At 55.3% G+C, this 12,098-nt stretch overlaps 1 protein-coding gene across 1 annotated transcript in view; it reads right to left on the bottom strand.

Moving 5' to 3' along the window:
* Positions 1 to 11,667, bottom strand: part of SEMA6C (semaphorin 6C) — an 88,739-nt gene extending 77,072 nt beyond the window's left edge. The window contains exon 1 of the mRNA XM_038382722.2: positions 11,529 to 11,667. The gene's annotated coding sequence lies outside the window, so the exon portion shown is untranslated. The remainder of the gene's footprint in view (positions 1 to 11,528) is intronic.
* Positions 11,668 to 12,098: the final 431 nt, after the last annotated feature.

Genomic DNA, 12,098 nt, shown 5'->3' with positions numbered 1-12,098 from the left:
CTCAGAGAGTCCCAGCGAAATATAAGGCGGAACAGATGGTTTAGCGTAAGTAGTGAACACATATTTCTGGACAAATGTACCATGAAACCAATGATACACCTGAGACACATGGAGGATATTTTCCATGATACGTCCCACAACTTCAACAACCCCCACCCGTCCATTAAACTCTCTCAGGAACACTCCCACACCAGCATCCACGTTCCTGGACATGACAATCAGCTTCAGTAATGGATAGGTTGACCACCTTTCTAATGGCTGGTAACTGGGCCCCCGAGACCCCGCCCCTGCCCCGCCTCTTCCCCCAAGGCCTTGCCCCTGCTCCGCCTCCACCCCGTCAGCCCCGCCCCTTCACACCACACCATCGTGAGCCACACCTACCTTCATAGATCCAGGAACCACCCCAAACACACCAAGAAATCTGTTACCTACAGCCAGGCCCTCAGGTACCAGAGAATATGCTCCAAGGAGAAAGTCTGAGATACACACCTTAACACACGCAAAACCACCTTCACCAAACAAAGACCCTGCACCAGATCGCACCATGGAATGGGGCCACAGTTTGGGCATCAGTGCCCCCCTCACACACTTTTAGGGAGGGTCTGTGACCCACTAACAACCCCACCCAGCTGCTTGCCTCCCCCCCTAGGACTGCAGGGGCGTTAAGGGGCCACTTTACCTCGAATGGCCCCTTGAAACACAATCTGCCCCACTTTGTATTTAGCTGTGACCCTCAGCAAGTTTCCCAGCCCTGAAGAAGAGCTCTGGGGAAACTGGAGAGCTCATCTCTCTCACCAACAGAAGCTGGTCCAATAACATATATGCCTTCCCCCATCGTGTCTCTCTGATATCCTGGGCCCTGCACGGCTACAACAAAGCTGCCCACAACTGGTGCAGATGCTATTTCAAATGACGTGTCCTGTAAAGCCCCAATCAGGAGGTGGCGGAAAGGGGACTAGGGTGTGGGGAAGTTTGATGTTCATTAGTGGGATGATGGCTTATCACAGGAGTAGTTTTGTTAAAATAGAGGCGCGCTCCAATTAACACGCCAAGGGGGTTACCAGGTGTCCTTCACTCTGTTGTCAGCGGCCCGAGCACCCACCGACACACTATCTCCTCAGTGGGTGTGAGAATAATTGTTAGTGTGAGTGGGATGCAAATACAGTGGCAGTATTGTGGAAGCGGTAACTGCCTGGCCTTTTTGCTGACCTCCTCATTCTTCTTTGGAACAACGATTGGTTTTCTCATTCAAAGTGTCGCCCGGCCTCCTCCACTAAATACATCTTCTGTAACCCACCGAGAGGCTCCAACCTGACTGCCGTGTGGGGTATTATTGCGCCTTCAACCTGACTGCCATGTGGGGTTTTATTGCGCCTTTATCTTTAAGGGCTTAATACTAATCGGGAATGTTTCAACATCAAGGGCCTGATCCTGCAGCGTGCCCCAGGATCTGATTACCCCAGTGTCCAATCCCCCTGGAGCTTCAGGGCCTGATCTCTGCCGGTGCCCCTTGCACCTCAAGGACGATCCCCACCCCTCACCTCTCCCCACCTCCCAGTGTGTGTGATCCACGTCTCTTCTACTTGGGCAGCATTTTGCACGGGCAAAAACGATTCCGCGAGATGCAGGCCTGCAAAGGGGCCGGATCCCTGGCTGGTGTGAAGCAGCATTGATCCCTCGGGCCCTGGTTTCTGAAGCCAAGCGCCCTCTCGCCACACTGGATTGCGGACGCAGCACAGACGCTCCCACAATGGCTCAGTTCCCACCAGCGAAAGCCACCCCCCGGCCGCAAGTTCTGCTGGCCATTTCCCAGGGCGGGAGGGGACGCGGCAGGGGCTGGGAAAGCGTGAGATTGGGAAAGATTTCCCCCTTCGCCTGCAGTCGGCCCAGCTCTTCCCATGACTCTTAACACAAACATCCCGTCCCTAGCGTGATCTGGAGTGTTACAATCATTCATTCCCCGCCCCCATCCCCAGCTTTGCATGGGGAAGCTGGGAACTGAAAGCTGTTATTTCCGTCACACACACTGGCTTGTTATGGTAGGCTTGCACATGTACCCCATTGTTGTGGTAGGGTTGTGTGGATACACTGCAGTTTGTTATTGGAGGGGTGCACACATACCCAGCTGTTATGGTAGGGTTGTGCACAGTGATTTGTTACTGTACAATCACACACAAGCACACACACCCCTTTTTATGGTACAGTTGTATACATACAGCAGTTTGTTATTGTAGGGTTGCACACTCATCCAGCTGTTATTGTAGGATTGTGCACACAGTAATTTGTTATTGTAGGGTCATGCATGTCTGCCATTGTTATGGTAGGTTGTGCACACACAGCGGTTTGTTATTGGAGGGTTGCACACATACACACCTGTTTTGGAGGACTGTGCACACAACAGGTTGTTATTATAGGGTCACACACGTTCCCCATTGTGCACAGAGAGGTTTGTTATTGTAGGGTCACACACACACCAGTTGTGATGCTAGGGCTACGTACGTGCCAGTCTGCTATTTGGAGGGTTATGCCCATGCAAGCTGGTTACAGAAGCGAATCCGATGCCAGGTTGTTATTTTAAATGCAGCAAATCTTTGTTATTTGAGAGTGTGTGCATGCCAGTTTGTTATTATAGGGTCACACACTTGCCCATTTGTTATGGTCCCCTTCTCTCGCCACTGGACCACAACCCTTTCCATACATAGGAACAGAGTCCAGGAGTCTTGATCCACTCCACACCAGCTCTAACTCTTAGACCCCACTCCCCTCCCGGAGCTGGCAACAAAAGGAGTCCTGATGGCCCATCTCCCACTGATCTCAGGAGAAGATCTGGGTGGGGAAAGGGTAAAGCAGGGGTGTTTCCTGTCAAATAGCAAAGCAACCCTGCCATGGGGCAGGGAATGGGTTCTCAGTCCCCACCCACTATGAATCCTGGCCCCCACATCACATCCAAGCTTCTCACCAAGGACAAATATTTAGATGCACATTTGCTTATTTACATTTCCCGCAGCTTGGGGCTGGATCCTGGAAAGCCAAGTGTCCCCATTCATCTCCACGCCAACCCCAGAGCAGGGAGTGCAGCCTGCCAGCGGGCAGTGCCAGGGCTTCCCCCTGCACTGCCCCTCTGGCTGTGGGGGAGCAGAGTGCATGGGGCTGCAGGGTGTGGCAGGGGAGCAGGCCCCGCCCCTCAAGTCACTCCTGTCTTTTGCTGCCGGTGGGGGGTTGCAGGGGGGTCCTGGGCCGCTCCCCTAGATCCCTGCCTCTGCACACGCACTGCCCCTTCCCCCCACCACCCTGGCCGCTCCTCTGTTCCATTCCTACCCTATAACCGTGCACTAAGATTAACTGGCCCCATTACAATGCGAAATATTTGTATTCACTCCCAGTGCAAACCCCAGGGGGCAGGGGGGAGGGGGAAATCAATGGGGTGAAGTTGCCCCCTACCCGTCTGCAGAGGCTGCTGCCCGAGAACACATTTGTATTGCATCTAGCACTCTGCCATCTCCCTGAAAGGTCACCCTGATAAGGCTGGAAGGGGGAGCATAATTGTAACCCACAGAGCCGGACTAGAGATCTTTATTTATACGCTGTTTGTTAAAGCCGAAGCGGCAGCATTAGTAGGAGAGATTCCAGCCGCTGCAGCCGGTAATCAGGGCTGGGGGAAATAATCAATTCACTTATTTTAATTTGGGGTTGTTTTTAAAGGCTTGTAAATACCAGAAACGGAGCAAAGCAACAACTTGGCAAGCAACAGAGAGCAGGGTAGGGGCTCATCAGAGGCAACTTTTGTTCATTTAAAAGCTTAAACATGCCAAGATAATTCTGCTCCTTTATTTTTTGCAAGCCAGGATTGTGCTGATCATAACATCCCAGCCTGCAGGTGGTGCCTGAGTGCAGCAGGGCAATAGCTCAGTGGGGTTGGGTCACGGTGCCCCCTGCACGACGTGCAGCCCCTGACACTGCTGCAAAGCGAGTGTGCGGTGGGTAGCGACCCTACCACGACAAAGCACAATAACAAACTGGCATCATAGCCCCAGAGCTTACGAGCAACCCTACAATAACAAACCAGCATCATAGCCCCACAGCCCATGAGAGACCCTACAATAACAAACTGGCACCACAGCCCCAGGCCCACACAAGTACCCTACCGTATCAAAGCGGCATGCGCAGTGCTTGGCAGTAATGTTGCGGAAGAGCCAGTGACTGCACATGGTGCGAGGCACCAGAGCCACACAGCCCAAATGTTGCTCCATTTCCCCCTGCATTCATAGGAGCCCTGCGTTTCTCTGCCCCACAGCTCAGGGACGTAGTGGCAAAGAGCAGCTGCCCCAGCACTCATCACAGGGCTGGAGATGCTAAAACAAAGCCAAACGCCAACAGCGTTCTTCAGGCAAACCTCCCAGTGACAGGATTTGCCCCAAGCGCACCGAAGACCCTACAATAACAAACAACAGGCTGCACGACAAGGCGCAGCAATACAGTGCATGCAGGCCAGCATTCCCCAGCCACCCTGCACTAACAAACCAGCGCCCCAGCCAGCATTTGCAAGATGCCCTACAATAATAAAGCCAGCGGGTGCTGCAGAGCGCTAGAGAGACCCTGCAACAATAAAGAAGGAGGCGCAGCCCAGCGCCTCGGAGTCACCCAACAACTGTTATAGAGAGCTCCAGCCATTCAGTGCTGATCTCAACTGGAGGCTCTTTGGAGCAAGGACCATCTCTTTGTTCTGTGTGTGTACAGCACCTAGCGCCACAAGGTTCTGGTCCAGGACTGGAGCTCCTATGAGCTACTGTAATACTCCTAATAAATAATGTACAGCGCCTAGCACACTGGGATACTGGTCCAGGACAGGAGCTCTTAGACATTATCATAATACGTCTAACAGCAATAAAAAGGAGAGTGTCCAGTGGTCCTGGTCCCAGACTGGGACCATAATACACCTAATTTCAATACAAATGTACAGCGCCTAGCACAATAGGGTCCTGGTCCCTGACTGGGGCTCCTAGATGCTACCATAATACATCTAATAAATAATAATAATAATAATAGTTATAAAACTGGTGTGTACAGCAAAGCAGACACAGGTGACTCCACAGAAACAAACCAACACAGAGAGCCCCAGCGTTACAAGCACCACTCCATGCTAAAATTCTCAAGCATGAGACCCAGCAGTTACATGCGACCCTACAATAACAAACCAGCATGTAAACAAAAGGCAGAGAGGAGGAATCATTTCAGGGTGCTCTGTTTCCAGCCTGAGGCACGCCGGCTATAATTAACAGCTGAAGGAAATAGATTATATATATGTATGTATATATATATATATTAGAAATAAAAATAGATGATAGATCTTGTGCCAGGGCCCCAGGAGGAGGAACTAACCCATACTTTTCCAGAGGAACAAGTGAGAGCGTCTCTTGTGAATGGAAATCTCTGCTCGGCTCTTTCCATCCTTGAGCTCCAAGCGCGGCATGGGATTTGACCTCACAATGGACACCCTGGGGGAGGAAAGGCCAGGCCCGGTTATTGACCAAAGCTCTGTCTCCTGGTGAATGTGGGAGGACAGTAGGTCGATCTCTCCTGTGTCTCCTTGGGCTAGGAGCTGCAGTTATCTTGGGGCGGGGAGAGACAGACACCCCTACCTCCTCCGCAGGACAGTGAGGACCTGGGTTTGTGGCATCCCAGCACACCTCGCTGTTTTGTTAGCATGCTGATAATCGGCACTCATAAGAGACCCTACAATAACAAACCAGCATACATGGCCTGATGGCCCAGGAGCAACCCTATCATTACAAACCAGCATACACAGAGAATTACCAGGTGGGATCACATTTAGTATAGCCCAGTATAGCCAGTGACCAGAATCAGCTGCAGGGTTTCTTGCTTTGATGCAGCTGATTCTGGTCAGTGGATATACTGGGCCAGATGGATCAGAATCAGCTGCATCAGCTGCAAGAAACCCTGCAGCCATGGGATAGCCTGTCCCCAGGGAAAGGCCCCTAGTGGCGCACCCAAAAACAAGCACACCCTACAAAAACAAACCAGCACACGCAGCCCCAGCCTCACGGGGGCCCTACAATGACAGGGCAGCATACGGCCCCACCTATACAATGGGCAGTGTTTCATAAAACTGCTCACAGTACAGACACGGGAGTCAGTTCCTCTCTCACTGATGTGCAGCCACTTCTGGGGTGGAGCACCGCCACTGCTTAACCCTTAAAACACCCACAGTGCTAACAGCTCTCACGGGGGCATTTTTCATCCTTCCATCCATCTCTAAATGCTTTACATGGGCGGGTAAGAATCATTATGTTCCTTTCACAGGTGGGGAAACTGAGGCATGGAGAAGGGAAATGATTTCCGCGAGGTCACTAGGCTGGTCAAGACCAGGAACAGAACCCAGTTGCTGCACTGCATCACATCCCCCTTTCCTCCCCCAGATCTGTCCCAATGGTTCCTCGCCTGCCCATTTGGGACAGGAAGTGAAGAAAAACGCTGTCTCTAATGGAAACCACAAAGGGGTGGAGGCGGGGGATTCGCACAGGAGAACTGAATTCCCTTTCCTGGAGCAGGAAGGGCTCAGAGCTTATGTCAAAGGCTCCTATACACTAAGCCAGGGAGCGTTCTGCTATACAAAGGGCTCTGGGACGCAGGCTAAGGAACTGGCCCCAGTGCCCGTGCTGCTGTTTCTGATCCTGGCGAAGAGGCAACCACGGGACCAGAGCACTGGGGAAATCAATCGTTGCCAGGCATGTCCATCCACACATGACTGTGTCACCCCATCCTGCCAGGGTGCAGGCCCCAAATGCAGCAGAGAGATTCTGCCCCAGGGGCCAGGGAGAACTGGCTGGATTGAGCGCGGGAGATACAGCGTCCCTCAGCCTCCAAGAGAGGGCACTGTTCTGCACCCCTCTGCGTGAACCGAGTTTGCTGGGTGTCAGTCCCGGGCCCAGTGAGCCGCGTGGCCAGGCAGATGGCAACTGGCGCCACCCTGCTTGGCATTCACTGGTCTCCTTGGTGAAAGGCCCAGGGCAGAATGGGTCACGATCACAAGCCTGACTCCCCTCTAGAGAGTGGGTCCCTTCAGGGCAGGGCAAAGAGAGTGGGAGAGAGATGCTTCCTGGGCTGTCCCTGATTGGTGGAGTGGGAGTCTCCAGGGCTGCCAAACTGGCACTCACCCCAACTTCAGAGATGGGGTGGGCGGGGGCAGGGCTGTTAAACCAGCTTGTTCTAGTCTGACAACAGCTGATTTCCACAGCTCTAATTGCCAATCAAGAGATTGAACAGCCCCGGCAGGAAGACGGAGCTGGCAAGACAGAGTGAGTCTCAGGGGGTCTCTCAGCCAATCCCCACATCCAGTCATAATCCCTGATGGGCTCAGAGGGCATGGAGGGGATATTTCCGGCTCCCCACCCCTGGCCTCAATAGCCCAGGAGCTATGATCTTAGGGGGCCGGAGCGGGGAGAATCCCCTGCCCCCCCCATACACTGGCTGGCTCCGATCGGGGCTGGAAGGGCACCCTCAGCCCCTCACTTGCTCCTCCAGAGCCTCTTCCCATCTTTTATTGTTAATAATAATTAAAGGGGGGTTGGGGGAGGGGCAGGAGTGGCTCTGCTTCCTGAATTTCCAGGATGAGAGAGAGATCCCTGCAGAGAGCCACAATGAAAGAGCCGGAATCCGGGGCTGCACCCCTAGGACTCAGCCAGCCCTCATCCTTCCAACGCTGCACCAGCACACGCTGCACCTCCCAGACCTTCAGCAACAGAGGGGAGGGGGGCAGTGTGGTGCCTACGCTACAGCAGGAACTAGTTGTCACCCTGGCCAGGGATCCGCAGCCCCACAGCAGGTCTGTGCTGGGATCCATCTGCGTCCGAGCAAGGGGCAGGGTAGGGGGTGGAATCTGTGGGGCATAGGAAGCAGATCTCCGCCCCACTCTTGCCCACCTGGATGGGGAGGGATAACACACATATACACACACACGTCCGGGGTGCCATGATTTCCCAGCCCCTTATGCCCCACCACCAGCGGTAACTCCACAAAGTTACTGCAGCCTCAGAGCTTTGCCACAGAAGGGAGCAACTTCCCCCTCCCCACCCCTCACCCCCTTAGTTGTTCCTCGGGCTCCCAACAGATCAAGATCTAGAGGGTCCTGACACTCAAGCTAAGCTCCCACTGATGCTCCATTGCAGCTCTACAATGAGCAGTACAGGGCCTATGACATGCAGTCGAGGCATTCCCATTCTACCCAGGAGAGGGCAGTCTCTCCACCAGTTCATAAGACATAATGCTCCTCTCTGGTGTCTGTTACAATATATTTCATACCTCCACAGGCTAATCGGATTTGGGATCCATGATTCGCAGTCACAGCATAAGCCGCTTCCTATGACATGGTGAAAAACGCCTCAGAGTCACTCTAACTTTCCATTAGGAATAATATGGGCTATTACATGCAAGAGAGCAGTGCTTAGATGCCCAAACTGAAAGTAGGGCCCCATTGTGTCAGGTGCTGCACAGACATAGGGGCAGAGACAGTCCCTGCCCCCAAAGAGTTCACAGTCTGAAGAGACAAAGAGGAGGAGGAGAAACTGAGGCACAGACATGGGACACAACTGATCTAAAATCATCCAGCAGGCTAGTGGTAAAGCCAGGCTTAGAACCCAGGCATCCTGAGTCCCAGATTAGCATCTTACCCACTATATTCCATCAGAAGATTTGGAACAAAAAACCCCTTTCAGCATCTCACGCCTTCGTGAAAGGGAATGCCCACCCCCGCAGGGCTCTAGCCATGAATTTCTGCCCTCTCTGGGCTCGCGACCTGTCCCGGGTTGCTCTTCGTCAGCAAATCACTTTGGACAAATTGGTTTTGGCCGCCAGCCTTGCTTTCAGATGGTTCCCTTCTGCCATTTGAGGTGTGCAGCTGGGCACCTCTGAATCACATGGTGTCGCAGCTCCTCCCTGATTGGAAGACTGAAATTCTTGAGGAGCTGCTAATTGGTGGCTCTAAAAACCATGAAACTTGGAATGCATGAACTTTTTTCACACCTTTCCAATTGCCGAGCAAATGTCTCTGGGACAATGGGGATCTGGTCCCTATCTGGGGCTCCTAAATTATACCATAATCCACCTAATAGCAATAAAAATGTACAGCGCCTGGCACAGCAGAGTCCTGGTCCACGTCTGCAGGCTCTCACACGCTACCATAATCCAGATAGCAAATAACAGCACTTATAGCCTCGTGCATCACAATGAAACCTACACAATGCTTTTATTTACACCTCACAGGGGCCAAACCTGGGGCGTAGCATGAGGGACTGGAAAAGAGGGTGTGTCACACCCAGGGGGCTCAGTAGCTCAAGGAGCCTGATTCAGTTTGACCGCCCCATCGGAAGCAGCCCCATGATGGGAGCTTTCGCTTTCCTTCTTGGTTAGAGCCCGTTCCTCTTAAATAGGAGTAACTGAGGCTGGATGCGCACGGCGCTGTACAAACGCAGTCCTAAGGAATCTCGCTCCATTGTGCCAGTGCCGCCCCCCTCGGTGTGCCAGGCATGGCATTATCCGCGGAGAACTGCTTCCGAATCCGACACTGCAGCCTGCCGACGCCAAGTGATTAAGGAAACGAGCGAGGATCTATTCCAGCCCTCGCCTCTGACACACCAGGCAGGGCCCTTCGTGGAAAGAGTTGCCTCCTTCCTAGGCATCACCGGCAATGTCCCAGGTGTCGTCCTCCACGTCGCCCGGCTGCCAGCACTAGCGTGGCAGCTGGCGGGAGGAGAAGGAACGGTCAGAAAGGGTTAAAAAACCAGAAGAGACTGTTTTTGTTTTTCCAGGGCGGATTTCCACACACACCATTCAGAGGATCTGAAATTAAATCTGAGCCTGTCGAGAGAGGAGTTTTATTGTGCCATAGGGTTGCAATCTGGGAGCAAATCCATAATCCTGGAATTTAGGGGGAGGGAAAGAGTCAGTTCCACCTTTGATTTCAGGATCCCCCAAAATACCATCTGCCCCCCCATTCCCCTCCCCGATTGAGACCAATGAGAACAGGGCACTAAAGGAATGTCAGCCCCCCCCCCCCCCCCCGCAGCATTTCGCCCTCCAAGGTTTCCAGAGCAGCCATCAGACCCCGAATGGATTTCACTGAGCCCGCCGCCCATTCCAGGAGCAGCCACCCCGCAATCCCCGGGGTGCCAGATCCCCGGTTTGGGGGGGGGGGACGGGGACACCCAGATGGCTCTGTCCACTGCAGCAGCCTGGCTCGCAGAGCATGCCAAGCCTCGCTAGCTGCCCAAACGGGCAGGGGTCCGAGCCAGGGCAACGGATTAAAATAAACTTGCGCTTGCAAAACAGGAAGGGGATTGAATTCCCCTCACCCCTCCGCCCCATATCGGTGCAGAGGTGCCGGCCCCAGAGGCTCTTTTCGCCCCCACGCTACAGTGCTGAACGGCAACACCCGGGGAATAAAAATAATGAATAAACTGCAAACTTTCCAGCCAGCTTCCCTGCCTGCGAGCCGGACTTCTGCACACGCTGCTCGCCACCGCTCCTGGTGATGGTGGCGGGGAAACGTGCCGTCACCACAATTCACGAGGGTTGTCTGCATTTGTGTCGGGGAAGGGATTTGGGGGGACAGCCCTGGGCGAAGCGGGGTACCCCTGACAGCTTGTTTTTTTTGCGGGGGGGGGGGAAGACGGTCCTCTATAAACGCACCGCCTCCTACAACATCCCCTCTAGCGCTGGCGTTAGCCCTTGGTGATGCAAAGTGCCGTGTCCCCTTTGCCCGGCCGGTGGGCTCGCCAACTCCCGTGGGACCCCCGGGATCACGGACCCGCACGCCCGGAGTCGCCTAAGCATCCTGGGGGGAAAGAGGGGTGCACCCTGCTGCCCCAGCCAGCGCTCCGGCACCCCGCCCCCCGCTCTAGGAGCAGGTGAGAAGCCAGCTCGACACCTCCAGCAGGGGGCAGATTTCCAGGTCAGCAGCAGCCCCTCAATGTCCCCCCCCCAATCTCCCCCCAAAAGCTCGGCTCAGAGACAGCCTCCCAGCTGTGTGAGCCTTGGCTGCAACCCACTGGTTTCCAAACAAGACTTCTTGGACACAGGATGCGAGTCGCAAGTCGCTTGCCAAGCAGCCCCCCTTCCCCCATGCAATAATTCCCCCCGCCAGTGTCCTCGCCCCCCCCCCCGCCATTGCTGCCCCTCACCCCCAACACAAACAGGGGCTTCCGTTTGCCGTGTCAATGCGCGCACCTCCCCGCCCAGGTGGGTTGCCTCCTCCCCCCATTTGCAGAACAGAGACACACAAACACACATCCAGGCTGAACCCCCCCGGCTCCGATCGCCCCCCACCCCCCACCCCACGCCTGTGGGAGAAGTTTCACGCCACGGAGCAAGTCAAATCGCTAACTCCGGACAACCCCCCGCCCCGGGCAGGGCAGGCTCCGCTCAGCCCCGGGCACAAGCAGCGGGGGCTGGCTCTTTGCACGACCCCAGCCCCCGATCCTGGCAGGGAAGCAGCCTCCCCCCGCCGGTCTTACCTCCGGTCCCTGCAGCCCCGTCCGGGGCCCGATCCCCTGGCGTGCGGGGAGCTGGCGCCCCGCAGCCGAGTTATAATCCGGCCCTGCGCCCCGACGGCCGAGGCGGGGGATAACAAAGCCCTGCCTGCCACGGGCTCGCCGCTCAACGCCCAGCCGGCCCTCCCCCGGCAGCCGGCGCCAATCTCCGCGCAGCCCCTGCCGCTCCCCTCCCCCGGCCCAGCCCAGAGTCCTCCCCCCTGCTCCCGGCCCTGGCAGCCGCCCGCAGCCCGCGCCGCTCCCCGGCAGCCGGCGGGGAGAGGGAAGGGGGAAGCCAGGGGGAGCTGTAGGCCCGTCCCCAGGGTGGTGCCCATGGCCCCGAGGGAGGGGGGAGGAAAGGGAGGAGAAGGGATCAGAGGAGGGGGAGGAAAAGACCGGAGGAGAAGGAGGGAGGAGAGGAAAGAGGGGCCGGGGGGGGATGGAAAGGGGGCCCGGAGGTGTTGGCCTTCAGTGCCGCCCTGTGAAAAGTTCTCCCTCGCCCAGGGAAAACGGGCAGAAGCGCCACGTTTCCGCTCCCCGGCAATATTCCGCCGT

Source organism: Dermochelys coriacea, chromosome 24, assembly GCF_009764565.3.
Source record: "Dermochelys coriacea isolate rDerCor1 chromosome 24, rDerCor1.pri.v4, whole genome shotgun sequence".
NCBI classification, from domain to species: Eukaryota; Metazoa; Chordata; order Testudines; family Dermochelyidae; genus Dermochelys; species Dermochelys coriacea.
Note: the sequence above shows the minus strand (reverse complement) of the source record. Positions and strands in the feature narration are given on the sequence as shown.